This window comes from Macaca nemestrina, chromosome 13 (genome assembly GCF_043159975.1).
Source record: "Macaca nemestrina isolate mMacNem1 chromosome 13, mMacNem.hap1, whole genome shotgun sequence".
Classification (NCBI taxonomy): Eukaryota; Metazoa; Chordata; class Mammalia; order Primates; family Cercopithecidae; genus Macaca; species Macaca nemestrina.
This window is the reverse complement of record NC_092137.1, coordinates 18,475,948-18,494,230: the sequence shown is the minus strand read 5'-3', so window position 1 is coordinate 18,494,230 and position 18,283 is coordinate 18,475,948. Positions and strand designations below refer to the sequence as shown.

General features: G+C 37.8%; 1 protein-coding gene across 28 annotated transcripts in view; it reads right to left on the bottom strand.

Annotated features, from left to right (window-relative positions):
- LOC105479897 (uncharacterized) overlaps positions 1 to 18,283 on the bottom strand; it is a 226,813-nt gene that overhangs the window by 32,742 nt on the left and 175,788 nt on the right. For 5 of the 28 annotated variants that reach the window (XR_011611515.1, XR_011611517.1, XR_011611514.1 and 2 more), the window contains one exon: positions 4,201 to 4,284. The exons of 22 other annotated variants lie outside the window; for them this stretch is intronic. The gene's annotated coding sequence lies outside the window, so the exon portion shown is untranslated. Of the gene's footprint in view, positions 1 to 4,200; positions 4,285 to 12,467; positions 13,667 to 18,283 lie in introns of those variants that run through there. One more of the 28 variants, XR_011611524.1, reaches the window with a different exon arrangement.

Genomic DNA, 18,283 nt, shown 5'->3' with positions numbered 1-18,283 from the left:
TCACAGGCAGAGTTCAAGTGGCCCCGCTTCCACGGGCGATACGCACAAAACCTACTTCTTGAAATGCCGTTTGGTTGCACTGGAGTTAACCTCTTTTTGGCAAATTAGTTCATGACCTGGGAACAGTTAAATGAAACTGTAGGCACATGAAGAGGAGGTTATTTGTGTTCTGTCTTTTTTTAGCCCAAGTCTCTGATGTGTTTATTTGGAAGCTTGGCTCACGCTTACTATCCCACTACTTACAGTTAATCCTGTGTTTTCTTTGAGCTACCTTTAAATCCATGTCAAATGAAAAATACTGCCTGATTTTGAAGTGCGTGGTATTATAAAAAGAATCCCAAGGTTTATGATCTCAAATTTATTGTCAAATGTATTTACTTCTCATTTTTATTTTCTTTTTTTTTTTTCCTGACAGAATTCAGCCTAGAAGTTTTTAGTATGAGTCATGAAGGAGCAGGGATGGGAGATGTTATATAGTGTTTCCTGGGGAACTCTGTGGTACCAGAGAACTGCCCACAGAGAGTGTCCCTCAGTTACAGCCTCTTGAAAAACAAGTTAGTTTCAAAGGGCAGGGATCACATCTGATTCAGCCCCCTGTCATTAGTATCGAACACTGTGTTAGGCACTCAGGGGTATTCAGTACGTGTTGGCTAGATTAGTGGCCACTGAAATGAATATGAAGCTGGCGCCTCCTTTTTTGTTTTTATTGAAATGAGCTCTTAAGGAGCTGAAATAGTTTTGTTAATTTTTATATGTCCATGATGCAAAAAAGCTAACTTTCAAAAAATAAAATGTTCTTTTAAAAACAGTTCTATATTCAGTTAAATATTCTGAAAATGACTAAAATTGTATAAATATACACAGGTATCTGATGTTTGCTTTGTACTAGTTATAAAGCAAGATTCAAAAAAAGAAGGTTGCTTTTTATAACAATTTTTTAAAACTTAAATTTTTTCAGACATGGAATCAACCCAGGTGCCCATCAATGGTAGATTCAGTTAAGTCAATGTGGTCCATATACACCATGGAGTACTACACAGCCATAAAAAAGAATGAAATCATTTGCTTTGCAGCAACATGGGCACAGCTGGAAGCCATTATTCTAATCAAACTAACGCAGAAACAGAAAACCAAATACCACATATGCTCACTTATAAATGGAAGCTGAACATTGGGCACACATGGACATAAAGACAGGAACAATAGACACTGGAGAATACAACAGTGGGGAGCGGCGGGGAAGGGTGGAAAAACTAACTGTTGGGTACTGTGCTCAGTACTAAGTGACAGGATTAATTATACTCCAGACCTCAGCATTACACAACAGATCTTTGTAACAAACCTGCACATGTACCCCCGATTCTAAAATCAAAGTAGAAAAAGAAAAAGAAAATACCCCAAACCCTTTTCATCAGAACTGTTCTTCTTTATCTGTTTTAGGAATCAGGATTGGTTGATTTTTGGACTCTGTAGTATTCTCAGTAGGACCTGGAGGAGCTACCATGTCCTCCACCAAGGCACTAGGAAAGTCAGCTTCCTGATATTTAAGGATGAATCAGGTGGCAGAAATCATAGTGGCACCCCCAGCTGTCCTTCCTACCTCAGCTCTGTGGCTTCTGTCATCTACAAAGGACTATGGGTAGGATGTGAGGCAAGGTTGACAGGTGAAAGAAGAGACAGAGTGGAAGAGAGAAGGGAATCCACCCAATTTCACTCTCTTTTCCCAGCCACCCTGGGTACCAACACATACACGCTCAACATGGCATGTGAAGAGACACAAAACACTTTTGCTTTTGCATGTTATACAATGGCTTTCACTATGTTCTCAACTGGAGTCATTCAAGGCTCATATTTTGAAGCTACCAACACACCCTGTGATGGGGGAGAAAGAATATTGGTAAATCTTAGTGGTTCTTTCAATGTCTGGCTGTCTTGTCCCATACCCCAAGACCTTAGGTTTAATTGCTCTATTTCGTTCTGTACTTGTTTCCTGGGGTCTATCTCACCTCCCAATCAGACTACACACAAGCTCCAGAACCAAAATATGTGTTTCTCCCATTCTCTGCCTAGCTTAGTGATGGGCACAGTGTGGATGCTTGCTAAATGTTCACTAAATCCAAGAGATGGCTCTATAGCCCAGCCACACCTATCACCTTCTGTAAGAATTCTCTCCAGATTTCTCCAGGCAGGAGACAACCCGGATACCTCTGGGAGATTTAAACAGACTTTAGGAACCTGCAGAACCATGTTTCTAGTTGACCTCTGAGCTAACTATAAATTTTGAGATAATGGTTAAAACCCACAAAGCTTCCTAGAAATGCCGCTAGACTACATTAGGCAGATTAAGAATCGCAAGATAAATATTTTGCACATTTCCTTCTATTTATCAAGACTCTGCCTTCTGGGGCTGTGGTATTTCAGATGACTCGACTCCTGCAGGGTTAAATCGACTCCATTTGGGTTCACTCTAAACAAGCTCACATTCCAGCCTTGCAGTCACATTCCTGACTCGCACACGCAGGGCCCTCAGCAGGCCTTAATGCACCTTTCACATCCGAACCGTCCATCAGACATTAATGTGGCGGAGCCATCACCAGACAAGTTCATTTTGCCATTAATATCCTGGAATAAGAACGTCGAATATACACATCCTGAGATTTAATCTGTAAACAGAGCCCCGAGCGTCTGGGAGAAGGAGGTGTGTTTATACTTCATTACTGCTACTTCCACCAAGTTAGGTGGGGCTATCTCTGGCACTAAGCAGAGATGTTTTCTCAATGGTTGGAGGGTAAAGTCTAAGATGACGTTTTAACCTGCAATGTCTGCACCCTGATGGCTGGTCCTGGGAATGGAGTCCCAGGGCTCTCCCAATTGCCAACAAACTTCATTCTGAGAGGCCCCAAATGCCAGGGACAGTGCAGTTGTGTTTGGCTAGTGTTTATCTCTGGCCACCTCTGCAGGAGACTCATGGGGATGACTCTCTCCCCTTCTTCCAGGAAATGACAAGGGTACAGAGACAAAGGCATCCTCTGTAGTCCCAGGATTCTAAACTCTGCTGTCAGCAGCCATCACTTCAGGGTGTAGGATCCAAAAGCAAATTTGAAAAGAGTTTAGTGATCATTTCTAAAGTATCAAAGTATGTGAGAGACTGACAGCTTGAGTCACTCAGAACTAATAATTGCCAGCTTCATCTTTTCCTACGTATGCCAAAAATTAGCCTGTCCCACTTGCTGTAAGAACAACGTTGGCTTCTGTTTCTTCTACCCAGTTCAGTGGGACTACAGTTACTGATTCAAGATTAGGAGACATTAGAAGAAAGGAAAACCTATTTTCTCAGAAGAAGAAGAAAGAAAATAAGGAAGCAAGAACAACTGTTTGAAATAAGGGTAAAGCATTGCCTTAGAAACTGATTTTGAACAGATTTCCTTTCCTTAAGAGGCGAAGACTCAAACTGGCAGCTACAGAGCACATCCAGCTCGGAAGTATTTTGTTTGGCCCCATCAGGGTTGGCCTGGGGAGTCCCTTTGAAACAGAGGCATGCATTTGGCTCTGAGAAACTTATTATTTCTACAAATTTGCCCTCTAACACCCAGAGGGAGACACACTGAAGCCTGGGAAGGATGTTAACTCTTGGTGGCACTGTGGTGGCACTGTCTAGACAGAAGCAGGCCTGGGAAAGATCCAGTGCAGACAGTCACCTTTAATTGAGGGCAGGGGGTTATTTATCACTGCTCCCTCTGCTCCTGCCTCCACACACGCCCTGATTGCCCCATTGCCAGCAACTCCCAACATGTATCACACACATGCACACACCACACCCGCATACACACACTTTCTCACTATTCGATATGGCAACAAGGAGTTGCAGCTGAGTGTGAGCACGCTCCTTTGCTACAACATATGCTTTCAGTGTGCCATACTCACACACATTGACCTGCCTGGCCCTGTGGGCACAGGACTTTGTAAGCACCCTGATATCTGCTTTGTTTTATAGGGTCTAGAACTGTCTGTTCTTTCTTTACCTCTGAGAAGACTGGGACTCATGGGGCAGCCACCAGATAGGAGATCTGGTGCTAAGCCCAAGGCTGGGGCAGCAGGGAAACCACACCCAGTTACTTCCAGTCTGTTCTCTCTGACCAAGGTTCCCTGTCCCCTGGTTCCCTGTCCCCTCCGAGAGCTAATGCATAGAAACCCTCTCACTGGTGGACAGTCCATGGTTAATATTCTTTTCTTTTCTTCTGTGATCAAAAGAAATTCTGTTTCCTCATAGATGCTGGAAGTTCCCTATGGAGAAAAAAAATATTATTATTTCTCTCTCATCTTTTTGCACTCACGGGCTAAGAGCTTCTCAAACCCCAAGGGCTCTGCTCACAATCACCAAACGAAGGAAAAAGCAGCTGGACATGCATCCCGGAGATGTGTTCCCAGGAGTTGAGACTCTGGCTCCCGTAGATTGCACCTCACACATGCACACCCTGTTTGTCTGTGTGCATTCAGAACCCGTTCTCAAGATCAAGTCTGATTCTCACAACAACCCCAAGTAACCACAAGGACAAGTGTGATGAGTTTCCCACAGTTCACAGAACAAGATGGGATGACTTGTTTAGAATCATCCCTCAGGTTAGCGGTGGGGCTGGGATGAAGAATCCTTTTGTCTGGTTTCCTCCATTATTCTTTGCCTTCTGCAATACAATATTTGACATATTAAGAATCCCAAATAAATCAAGTAACGCTATTTAATTTGAAGCAAAGGCTAAGGAAGGAGACATTTCCAAATTAATTATTTTGAAAATTGTAGTAATAGTGTAAATGATTAGAGAGGATGAGAATGACTAGTGGTGGTGGTAGTGGAGTAGGAAAAGGTGGGGCTGGAAAAGCAGGTGATTTTGACACTGGAATCTCATCACTTTGAACTTTTTGGATTGCAATTGCATAGCCACGTTCACACAAATTGGAGTAATAGCAATACTATGGGGACACAGTTTTTGGTACCTAGCAAGAACCAGATCCTGGGATTTGATCTAGGTCGTTGCATTTAATTTTTATAGCCTCACATCTGTGTGTGAGGGAGGTATTTATTTTTATTCCCATATAACAAATAATTGCCATTAGTTGTGGAATCCATTTTAATAGGCCAGAATGTATCAAGAGCCCTCTGAATATCTAAAATATAACAACAATCAGACACAGCAAGACAAATACCACATGACCTCACTTATATGTGAAGTCTAAAAAAAAATCAAATTCACAGATGTAGAGACTAGAAAGGTGGCTAGCAGAATCTGGTGAGGGGTGAGTTGGGAAAACAGAGATATTGGTCAAAGGGTACAAGTTTCAGTTAGACAGGAAGAATAAGTTTTACAGATCTATTTTACAGCATGGTGACTATAGTTAATAAAATGCATTATTGGTCAACTGATGGTCATGGTCCATTAATGGTGCATAATATGTATATATCAGGAGGAAAATAGATCCAGGGCACATAGTTAATACAATCTAATATCATAAACACATTTGTGTATATATATGTATATATGTATACATATGTGTGTATATGTATATAACCCACATACATATTCACACATGTATCTATAAAATACCAAAACACCACCAATAAAACAATGATTGGATGTTTAATAATCTTCTCATTTATTTAATTTTATAAATTCACAAATAAATTTATAGTTTTTATTACCATAAAAACTTATAAAGCATGTAATCCCATCACTTTGAGAGTCCAAGGCGGGCCAACCACGAGGTCAAGAGATGGAGACCATCTTGGCCAACATGGTGAAACCCCGTCTCTGCTAAAAATACAAAAATTAGCTGGGTGTGGTGGCATGCGCCTGTAGTACCAGCTGCTCAAGAGGCTGAGGAGGAGAATCGCTTGAACCCAGGAGGCAGAGGTTGTAGTGAGCTGAGATCACTCCACTGCACTCCAGCCTGGCAACAGAGTGAGGCTCTGTCTAAAAATAATAATAATAATAATAATAAATAAAACTTATCTTACGAATGAATGACATAGGCTTCTTTCTGATACTGATTGTTAGAAATCCTGAAATCTATGTAAAACAGCCATCCTTTCCTCCAAGACCCCATGTGTCACTGGAGCCACAATATTGAGCTTACTCTAACATATCTAAGATGTCAGGAAAGAAGACAATTTCAGCTTAAGTAGTGTGGCTGGTTAGGTTATTTGAGTAAATTCTCCTCCTGAAAATATCTGAAATGCTATCCAAAATATATTTTTATAGAATAAACACAGAAGAGCTTATAATATAGTAAGAAATTGTCTGGTCAAAAATCTATGTAAAGGCAGGAAACCAGAGATGTAAGAGGACACTCATGGCTGCATTTTCCTGAGAGTACTGGGCAAATTGGATTAAAATATGGAGTGTGGAAGCCACACACCAAAGGCCACACTTTCCCTGGAGGAGAATCCACTAAACAACACATGCCTGTAAAGCTGGGATCCAACCAAAAATAAATCTGCTTTGCCTAATCCACCACAAAAAACCTGTGTCTTTCCTTTCCTGAAGGGAGCCGCATAGAAATCTGCCTTGGTACTGAGAAAATAAAGTCTCTGAGAAGTTGTCACCACAAATTATCCCTAGCACATACTGAGAGTCCAAATTCACAATAACTGTTAAAAATAATCTTCAGGCTGGGCACAGTGGCTCATGCCTGTAATCCCAGCACTTTGGGAGGCCGAGGTGGGCGGATAGGAGGTCAGGAGTTCAAGACCAGCCTGGCCAACATGGTGAAACCCTGTCTCTACTGAAAATACAAAAAAATAGGCAGGCGTGGTGGTAGGCGCTTGTAATCCCAGCTACTCAGGAGGCTGAGGCAGAATTGCTTGAACTTGGCAGGCAGAGGTTGCAGTGAGCTGAGATCATGCCACTGCACTCCAGCATGGGCAATAGAACAAGACTCTGTCTTGGGGAAAAAAAAAAAAATCTTCAAACTGCATAGATTAAAATTGCAGAGGCAAATATCAGTACTCTATGGAGAAATACACTATCATTCTATCCTTGAAGAAGGCCCAGAAATAATTTTCCAAATTAACACAACAGCTCACAGTCCAAAAAGAACAAGGAGACAATAAACCATAAGTAAGAAGCAGCAAGCGAACAAAGTCTATAGGTAAAGTCTTGCATAAACCTAAGATACTAGAATTGCCAGACACAGTTTAATAAATAATTAACTATATTGTGTTTAAATACATTAAAAGGAAAGCTTTAAAAATCTGTGGAATGGAAATCCACAAAAAATCACGGCAGATTTGACAAATATTAGAAATTTTTCAAATGAAGAGACTATGATTAAAATTAAAAATTCAATGATCAGTTTTAACTACAGATTAGAGACAGTTAAAAAATAATTGGTAAATTGTAAAACAGATTCAGAATAAACTGTCCAGATTATAACATAAACAAAGAAACCTAAAATGTGATAGAGAAGTTATGAGACATAAAACATTAAATGAAATGGTCTCAGCATATTTTCAGACTCCCAGAAGGAGGGCACAGATAACAGGTTTAAAAAGAAATATCTGAAGCTATAAGTTTAGAAATTTCCAGAAATGGCAAAAGACATTAATTTAGAGATCCAAGGAATTCAATGAATCAGAAACAGAAAAAAATTAAAGAAAAGCCAAGTTAAACACATTATAGAAAAACTGGGGAACATCCCAGAGATAAAAAGCTCAAGCTTGCTGGTGCTGGTGGTGGTGATGGCAGGGCACTGAAGGGAAGCATTATCTTTAAGGCAGTGACAGACAAACAGCTGACTTTTGAACAGCAGCAATTGAATCCAAAGAAGTGGAATGGTATCTTTATTTTGTGTGTTTGCGTGTGATGGGTGCTGTGAGGAGTACTGCTGTCCTTAAATCCTCTATCCAGAAAACACACCTCTCAGGAACGGGGGCAAAACTAAAACATTTTCAGGCAAATTAAACTATGTATTTCTTACCAGCTGACTCTCACTAAAAGAAATTCTGGAAAAAAAAATTCCGGCAGAAGAAAACTGATGCCAGATTGAAGGTCTGAGCCATAGGATGGAATAAAAACAGAGAAAGTGGAAATATGTGAATATCTAACAACATCTTACTCTATTCAGATTGCTGTCACAAATTACCATAAAGTAGGTGGCTTGTAAACAATAGAAATTCATTTCTCACAGTTCTAGAGGGTGGGAAGTGCAAAATCAAGGCAGCACCAAATTTGGCGTCTGGGGAGGGCTCACTCTGTATTTCACATGTGGTGCCTTCCTGCTGTATCCTTACATAGCAGAAGGGGCTAGCTAGCTTTCTGGGGTATCTTTTTACAAGGGCAGTAATCCCATTCATGAAGGCATGAGCTAATCACCTCCCAAGAACTTCTAATACCTCCTTCTAATGCTATCACATTGGGGATTCGATTTCAACATATTAATTTTGGGAGGGACACAAACATTCAGTCCATAGCAAGTACTGCCTATATAAACATTAAGATAATGTCTATGGGCATACAAGACAAAACTAAACATAAGTTAGAAAGCGGGTAACTAGAGTCAGTGTTATCTAAAATTCTTACATTGTGCAGAAAGGGTAAAAATGTTGATTACTTTCAGACTTTTATGAGTTTAGCATTTATACCTTAATGTCTATGGTAATTGCTAAAATAACAGAAACAGAGTGCATATTTACTAGAAGTTAAAAAAATAGGATGATAAAAAAACTTCCTATCAAAATTAAGACAGAAAAAGAAAACAGTATAGGAGAACAAATAGAAAGGACAAAATTATATAAAAGATAAATCCATAGATAACATACAATATAAATATAGAATAAATGTTCTAATTAAAAAATAAAGATTATTAGACAGTATAAAAATATTCACGTGGAAACTTTTTATAAGAGACATATACAAATCATAAAGATACAGATAATTCAAAGTCAAAAGATGAAAAATAAATACGGATCACCCACTGGAACTACTATAGCTATACTAATACTGAACAAAATAGATTATAAGGCAATATGCATAAAATATAAATAGCATCACTTTATAATAATACATATTTTTATTTACTGAGAAAATATAACAACTCTAAATTTGTAAATATTCATTAAAATAGCTTCAAATATAGTTTGCCAAAGTTGACAAAATTACCAGAGGAAATAAGTAAATTCAGAATCAGATGAAGAAATTTTAACACACTTCTCTCAGTAGCTGCTAAAATTTCAGTCTCCTCTCTCTAAAAAAAATAAAAACCCTAAAAAATCAAAAAATAAATATTGGACACAATTTTTTTAATATTGTATTTTTACTGTATCTTTTTTAAGTTTAAATACTATTATGTTAGAATTTATTCAGCGCAATTTTTAAAAGAATATTTTATTATTTAAAAGATCTTGGCAACAAAAGTTGAAAGTAAAATATCATTAAAAGACGGTTTATATTAATAAAAAGCCTGCTACAAATATGATTAATGGTTGAAAGTTTTCCTTCTGAGTTTTGTACTGAGACAAGGAGGGCTATTGCTCTCCTTTCAAAAATGATTATAGTGAATGTCATAAACAGTGGGATAAAGCAACAGAAAGACATCCTACAAATGTTAAGAATTGGAAACAAAATTGTCATTACTTGCTAATGAAGCAGCTGCATATGTGGAAATTCAAAAGACTCTATAGACAAATTATAAGAAAGAAAAGTTTCTGGGATCATATATATATATATTTAACTAGTCAACACATATATGATTTTTACAAAATATATATTGCATATATACATTATATATTACCATATTTATACATTATATATGTATATATATTTGCAGTAAATCACTAGAAAATGAAATTTTAAATTACACAATTTATAATAACATTAAGAAATAGAAAATATCTAAACATAAATCTTGCAAAAGTTATGCAAAACTTTTACAGAAAATATTGTGAAACTTAGATAAGAGTTATTGCAGAAGACTTAAGTAATTGGAAGAATATACTGTGTTTATGATATCCGGAAGACTTCATATTTTAAAGATGTTAATTCTTCCCAAATTGGCTTATAGGTTCAGTGCAATGTCAATCAAAATTCTAAAAGAGGGATGTGTGTGCATGGAACTTGAAAAGTTGTTTATAATTTTTTTCTTCAGAGACAGGATCTCGCTCTGTCTCCCAGGCTGGAGTGCAGTGGCACAGTCATAACTCGCTGTGGCCTCAAACTCCTGGCCTCATGTGATCCTTCCACCTCAGCCTCCCAATGTACTGGGATTACAGAGGTGAACCACGGTGCCCAGTCTGACAAGTCGTTTTTAAATGTATATGGAAAAGCAAAAGGAGAAGAGTGACAAAGACATTCTAGAAAAATAACAAATGAAGAGTATTTGCTTTAAAGGACATAAATACTTTCTGTGAAGCTATAATAATTAAGACTGTGGTATTGGTCAGGGTAAGGACGTAGCGAACAGTATAACTCAAACAAAATTATGTATATATGAACCCTTGAACTGTGATAGCAGTTGCATTTTATTTCATTAAATGAAACATATTTTCAATAAATGATGCATAAGTATATTGACTAACAATATGGAAAAGTGAAATCAAACTGTTACCTCACTTTATATGCAAAAATTATTGCATGTCATTTAAACACCTAAATAAGAGAGATAAAACTATATAAATGAAATAAAATTATATAAATGTTTTATATAATAATATAAGAGCATATCTTCATGGTCTTGGAATAAAGAAGACCAAACTTTATGAGTCATAAAGAAACAACTAGTAATTTAACTTTATTAAAAATAAGAGCTTCAGGCCAGGTGCAGTGGCTCACGCCTGTAATCCCAGCACTTTGGGAGGCCGAGGCGGGCAGACCACGAGGTCAGGAGATCAAGACCATCCTGGCTAACACGGTGAAACCCCATCTCTACTAAAAATACAAAAAAAAAATTAGTTGGGTGTGGTGGTGGGCGCCTGTAGTCCCAGCTACTTGGGAGTCTGAGGCTACTTGGGAGGCTGAACCCGGGAGGCAGAGCTTTCAGTGAGCTGAGATCGCACCACTGCACTCCAGCCTAGGTGACAGAGCAAGACTCTGTCTCAAAAAAAGAGAACTTCTATGTATCAAAGATATCATGGTTAAAAAGATAACACTAAAAGTAAAACTACAAGCCACTGAATTGAAAAGTATCTGCAGCACATGCAACTGACAAATATCAGCCATCTGGAATATTTGAAGAGCTACATACATCCTGAAGAAAAAAAGAAACAAATGAATACAAAAAAAAAAAAAAATGAAAAGGTATGAACTGGTCTTTCTAAACTGGCCATAAGCTTATTATGAAAAGTGGTTCAACTTCAGTGGCAATTAGAGACATAAATACTGAAATCACAATGTGAAGTTGAATGTCAAAAAATTTTAAAGTTGCATAATATTAACTTTGGTAAGATGTTTCATTCATTGCTGGTTGGAGGGTAAATTGGTACAATCACTTAAGGAAACAGTTGGCATGATCTCTTGAAGATGGAGATTCATGTACTTTATCACCAGTCTTTCTAGACTTGCTGTATATACTATAGAAGCCTTTGTATATGCGCACCAGAGGACACATATGAGCATATTCACAATAACCCAAACTGGAAGTAACCCAGCTGTTCACCAGCTGTAGAATGGCTACCTTCATGATAGCTTCTTATACTAGGGTACTCTATACAGAAAATAAGATAAATGAATAGCAGTTACATACAACATAAGAAAAATCTCTAAACGTAATGTTCAGTAATGAACAAATCATGGTACTATACATATATATTAAAATATATATGCATGTGTGTATACATACATCTGTGTGTGTGTGTGTGTGTATACAGTGATTCTTTTTGTAAGAAGTTGAAAAAATAGCCTAAACTAACTAATACTTTTGAGGAAAAATTATAACAGCATTAAAGCTCAAGAAAACAAATAAATGATTATGATGATAATTAGTATAGTGGTTACCCCTCTTGGATGAGAAGAGGGTTACAATTACGTACAGGCAGACACAGGGTTTCTGGGGTTCTGTAGGTGCCCCATTTCTTGACCTGGGTGCTGTTTTCACAAGGATGGTTCTTTATAATCATTCATATATATATATATATATATATATATATATATATATATATATATATATTTATGTTTAAATATAAATTTTTGCTATTGCAAATGGTTTGAATAAGGAAGAAAGGGAGGGAAAAAGGAAAAAGAGGGGAAAAGAGGAAGGGAAGAAGGAAGGGAGTTGGGCAGACTTAACTGACGCAAATGCCAGATCGGTCCTCCCCCAGAGTTGGTATCCAAGCCGTTGGGCTTTGCTTATTGTTTGGATGATCGATCACATCCGAACCCAGTCTGGATACCTTCCTCTGAACCTGACAGAGCCACCACTCCAAGTTGCCAGTGCAATGAAATTATCACATGTTGAATTTCATACTGACTTTAACCTTTCACCTGTGATCTAGATAAACTTCAAGTCGACAATGCCTTGGATTTCAAGAACTTAAGCCTGCACTTTGCTTCTATGAGGAACTGCCAATGTTTTGCCCTCAGGCAAAGAGAAAACCTGATTTCTTTCCCCTGACCATGTCTCAGAATGTCCAGTTTCAGCCGTTAAGATCTCTCCCCTGCTGCAATCTGCTAATTAAGAACATATTCCGTCACCTCTCTCCCTCTCCCTCTTCATCTTCCTCTCCTTTTCCCTCTCCCTCTTTTCCCCTCTCTCCACCTCCTTTCTTAATTTTTCCCTCCCACTCTTCCTCCCTTTCATAACATTGCATCATTTCTGATTCTCCTGCTTTATGATACAGGTCAGGGAGGTTTGACACAGAGAGGAACTGTCAGTCTTTCTATTGCTTCAATCACTTCTTTATTATCAAGTTAGGGAGAAAAATGCCATTATCTTTCACAACTTTACTTTGTGGGATGGATGTATTTTTAGTAGGCTGCAGAGAACTGAAACAATTCTATATATTAACATAACTTCACAATCAACCACTTTCTCACTGATATAATTTGGAAATAACCTGAAGTGGGTATAGTTTCTTGCTCTTCTGGAGCTTCCAAGCATTAGGGGACAACAGTTAGTGAACCAACCACTCACACACAACTCTCAATTGGCCGTATGAATAGAGTGAGTGGGTAAGTGTTCATGTTCCTAACACACAGAAAATATAAAAAGAATTTAAGAATACTATAATCTATACATAGATAGATTTCATTCTTAGGATCTGCTCTAGCTAAAATAAAAATGATAATATACCTACTAATTATTAAGCCATTGTTATGTATAAGGCACTATCCTAGTTGCTTGCTATACACTATTTCATTTAATCTTCCAACAGTTCTACATGTATATATTGTTTCTTTGCAGACTGAAGTGAACTGAGCTTATAGTGCATATGGGAAAAGTTTCTGTATAGTTCAGTCTGTATCTAATTTATGCATTGATGCTTAGCAACTGTCAGAAAAGCATTCTGAACACTTCTCCATGAGGTGAACATTAAAAGATTCTTTTCCCTCAAACAGGAAATTTTACAATTGTGTCTTAGAGTTTTAACTAAGCCTGAAACATTAAACAAAAATGAAAGTGTAAAATGGAGATAAGATTGCATAAGTCACAGGGGCATCAAAGAGGATGGGGTGGTAGGAGTAGGAAGTGTGGAGATAAAATTCCTAAAATCATTGCATGATACCTTCAGAAACCACTAACAGTAACTTCCAGCCTCAGCAACTCCCTTTGCTTATCAATTTACAACATGGAAATAGGTACATCATTCAAAGTCTATGTAGCAAATATTTGTGTCAATGGTGCTTAAAAATTCTGTCATTTTTTTCCCCAAAATCCCTACAGAGAATTTCCCATACCAAAAATTAAGCTCAAGGAAAGTTTTGCTTCTCACAATTTAGCAGTTTTGAGTTTTTCGTGCATGGGCGCCACTCCACCCCATCCCAATGCATCCTAAATTGAGTTTGAGGCTTTTTTGTTTTCACTCTTGCATAACATGAAAACGAGTGAACACATTTTACTCAAAATTTCCATCTGCAAATCCCCTAAGTGGTGTGAAAAATCCTGGAAAATCTCAGAGCAAAAGAAGACGCTAGGAAAAATCAGGACAAGTGGAAACAGCAGTGAGGGATGTAACCTAATGTCTGTGTCAACACAACCAGTGTTGCTCAAAGACGTCCGCTCTGCAGTGAGGCTGGGCTGCTAGGTCAAAGTCATGGCTTATTTCTGTTTCATGGTGATGATCAGGAAGCACCTGCACCCATCAACAACCCAACACGTCTCTGCATTGTCCAGTAGACAAGCCAGGCCCAGTGCCTACAGCCTATCATATGGGCAAGACCCTATAAAAATGATGCCCCAAAAGAAGCATTGGCTCTAACGTAAAAAAGAAAATTGGATAATTGACATCAATATGGTCAAACAGGTATGAAACAGAACATTATTTTAACTAGCAAATTAGAATTCACTTCATATAGAGATACATACACACACACATATATTTGTATACCTATATGCATATGTATGTGTATATGTAGAGAAATCCACAAACAAATATGCATATGTGCAAAATATTTAATTGAGATGTGAATACATTTTAGTATGTTTGATATAGGGTGGCATGGGCCTCTTAATATATGGTCTTTGAAAAGCCCTGCTCAACTTGCAAACATTGCAATTTGTTATTCCTTCATTCAGATGGATAAACTTGCTAAGTATGTGTCACTTAAGGAAAGCCAAATAAAACTGCTATTATGCAAGGTTCCTGAAAGTATATACCTTCCTTCAAAGAACACACAAAAAAAGTCGAGGAAGCCAGTCATTTTAAAACAAGATAAATTATGGTATAATTTTAAAAAGATAATTAGCAAATGACAATATAAACAAGGGAGAGAGAAAAAGGTGATTCTGAAACTGCCATAGGAAAGACCACATGAAGAAGTTGGGTCCTGAGTTAGGTCTCAGAGTAGGGCTGAAGATGTGGGTAAAGGAGGAGGAGTATGTGCTAGAATTGAGGGAATGATGGGGCAAGCAGAGGGACGGTGTTGAGACAGGGGCCACAGCCTCGATATCTTTAGTGAACTTGGCTGTGCACATTCACAGAGGATGCTGGGAAGGAGCTTTTACTGGTAAGATTCGTAATATTTAATTATGTGAGTGTTAGTTATGTAACATTTAATAGCTAAAATTTTCTCTGTGCACCTACAGAGTCAAGAGCACTAATAGCACTTAAGAGAGCAGCCAGTAACGGGCCAGCATCAAAGAAGCTGATGAGGGACTTCTTGCAACCCCACAGCTAAAGCAAGAAGACATTGAGGGCCCAAACTAACTGCTTCTTTATTCTTTTCCAGAATGTCTTCAGAAATCCTTTCTTCATGATGTACGATGGATGCTATCATTTCAGTTACCATAATGTCAAAGTGGGAATCGATGTTGAGGGAAGGGAAATATCTACTGGTAAGACTATCTTCTTTTCTGTCAGTAGGTCTTTTATCTTCCAAGAAAAGACTTAAAAAATCAATCTGTATTCTAAGCTCCCACCACATTTTGCTTCTATTATTCTGTAATGGATACCTCCTTCCTCGTATTAGCATTCAGTGCACACATGAATACCCCACGTTGCTCACATGTGGGCAAGGCAATGGTGTCAGAGATAGCTCATCTATCTCAATATCCCCCATACCTAGCACAGGGTCTAGCCATTGGGAGGTGCTTAGTGAGAGGAATAAATGGGAAAAAATCATACGAATAAATAAAGAAAACAAAAATGCACACCCCATATCTACATACATATATGCATACATTGAGAGAGAGGAAAAAAAAGTGTTTAATTTCCAGAAGAGAGATACTTTTTAAAATTTTTACAAATAAGCAGTAATGCTGGTTTCTTCACATTGCAGAAATTGTTATTGTGAACCACTGTTTCCAAATACCCACCTGAGCATAAAAATAAACCTTTGGTCCTAATAGCAGTAGTGGGTTTGTGTTTCTTGTTCTCAGATTACAGAAATAATAAGGTTAGTGTTGTGTGGAAGGAGAAGTTTCAAAGAACACAACTGGGTCCAAATCCAGCACCCCCAAAGGTTGCTTTTGTAATTTTAAAGTGAGTATTCTCTTGGAGGATGAATTTCTCCTCTGCAAAACTAGAACATAATGATATCACTATTTACAGCAGTTGCTATGAGGATAATACACATGACAATACTCTGTTAATTGTTAAGCATTATAAAAATATAAGAGAAAAATACTGTGTTTGCCTCCAATTTAGAATTCCTTGCTTTTTAACACTCTGCAAAGCGTTGAATGGAAAGAAAAAGGAATATCCTACAGATTGAAAATATCCTACAGATTGAAGGCAAAAGAATCCATGCCTTCATGGTCACCTCTCCTCTCCAGATGGTTTCATCCAGAACATTCCCCCGTATCCTGGCTGCAAAGTCAATGAATTTCTGAAACAAAAGAGGTTACTTTGTCTAACCTCTGACTCCTCTCTGATGAGGAAACAAAGCCTCAGTAAAGGAAAGTGGCTTCTCCAAGTTTAGAGAACGGGATCCCTCATAGGGGAATCTGAATATGCCCTGAATCCTAACTCACTTCTTTCTCCCGGGCCACACTGTCCTCATGAGAAAATACGTCATGTTTCTGCATTTGAGGTTGTCCATGTTTTCCTTTATTCAGCTTCCTATGTGAACAAAAAGTATGGCTGAGGGTTTTGTGGGGAGGAAGTTGAGGCCAAACAATGTTCTTGCTTGTTTTTACAGCATGCACCATGAAATTAGGGTAATAGAGGTTGAGATGTTGTAGAATCTAACAGAAAGATGATAGGTTTTGGAATCAAGCCTGGGTTTGAATTCTGACTTTTACCCCGATCCCATGCCCAACCCCCTAAGCACATACAACTTACTCTGAAATCATGGGAAAGTTATTTAAATTTTGTAAGTTTTAGTTTCTTTTGTAGATGGAGGAAATTGATAGAAATCAAGAGTTGTGCTGTGGATAGTTAATTGAGCTCACATTTGCAAAGCACGTAACATGGTGCTTGGTTCACAGATAGTCACTGGAGATGGCTATTTTCTTATAATAGTATGATTAAAGGGTTTTATGCTATAGTCCGTGGTTCTCTGCTTTATCTAATAATGGAATAGTCAAATATTTCCTAGAATAGGGAGAAAAACAAAAGGAGACTATTAGATTTATATAAGCAATTTCATCTAATTTTGGCTAGTTTCTAAAATTAGGTTTTTTTTAAGACTGACCACTAAATGCTTTTATGATTATACAAAAGCACAGAAAGAGCACTTTGGATTAATAAATGCTTGTTAACAAGCTAGAAATATGAAACAAGATTTGTAGATGATAACACTACTATGGTAATGGTTTTCTACAAAACTCAGAAAAATTTAAAAATTTGACTGTATGAATTAATATTCCACATGCATACAACACAAGAAATTTAATAGACACAAATTTATGATGATCACTTTTGGACAAACTACTCAAAGATGAAGGGCAAGGATTACTTAAGTTGTTCCCAGAAAGCGTGGTGAACCACAATCTATCTGGGAGTTCACAACGTCACAGTGAAGCATTGCTACACACTCACTGGGTATGTGTTCCAAGTGGCATGTCATGTATAGCCCATGAGGGAGAACGTTTCATCTACCTCATGCATTCTTTAGATACAAGCAACAGATTCAGGTATGGCCTGGCACTTACATGAAGAACAGCTATTATTCAGAGATGAGAAACAAATATGAACAGAAAGATGGAAAATAGTTGCTATATGAGACATACAAAGTCAGGTATAAGCTTTGGTTTGTAGCATCTGCTCTGAAGCAGCGAAGTATTTCTTTCTAGGGTCTTTGATTGACATTACATGTAACAATACTTTTCTTAGTGGATTGTTTAAAAATATGTTTGGCTGCACTTAACAACAAAGTTTCAGAAGCTCTAAGGATACACATATTTTGTTTATCTATTGCACAGAAAAAGTAATTAGTGTGGGGTGGATATGATAGCTCTGAGGTTATCAGAAATTTCGTCTAACTCTTTTTAAATTTTCTACTTCTTTCACACATAGCTTCTTCCATCCTCAAGTTTACTTCATGTCATAAGATATGAGCTGGGGCCTCACCACCCCATACACATTTCAGGTAGCAGGAAGGAAGAAGAAGGAGTTCAACTGAGTCAGTCTTAGAGCTTTTGGGGAAGCTCTGCCCACACCTCTACTGCCTTGACTTGCATTTTATAGATCATTGACCCC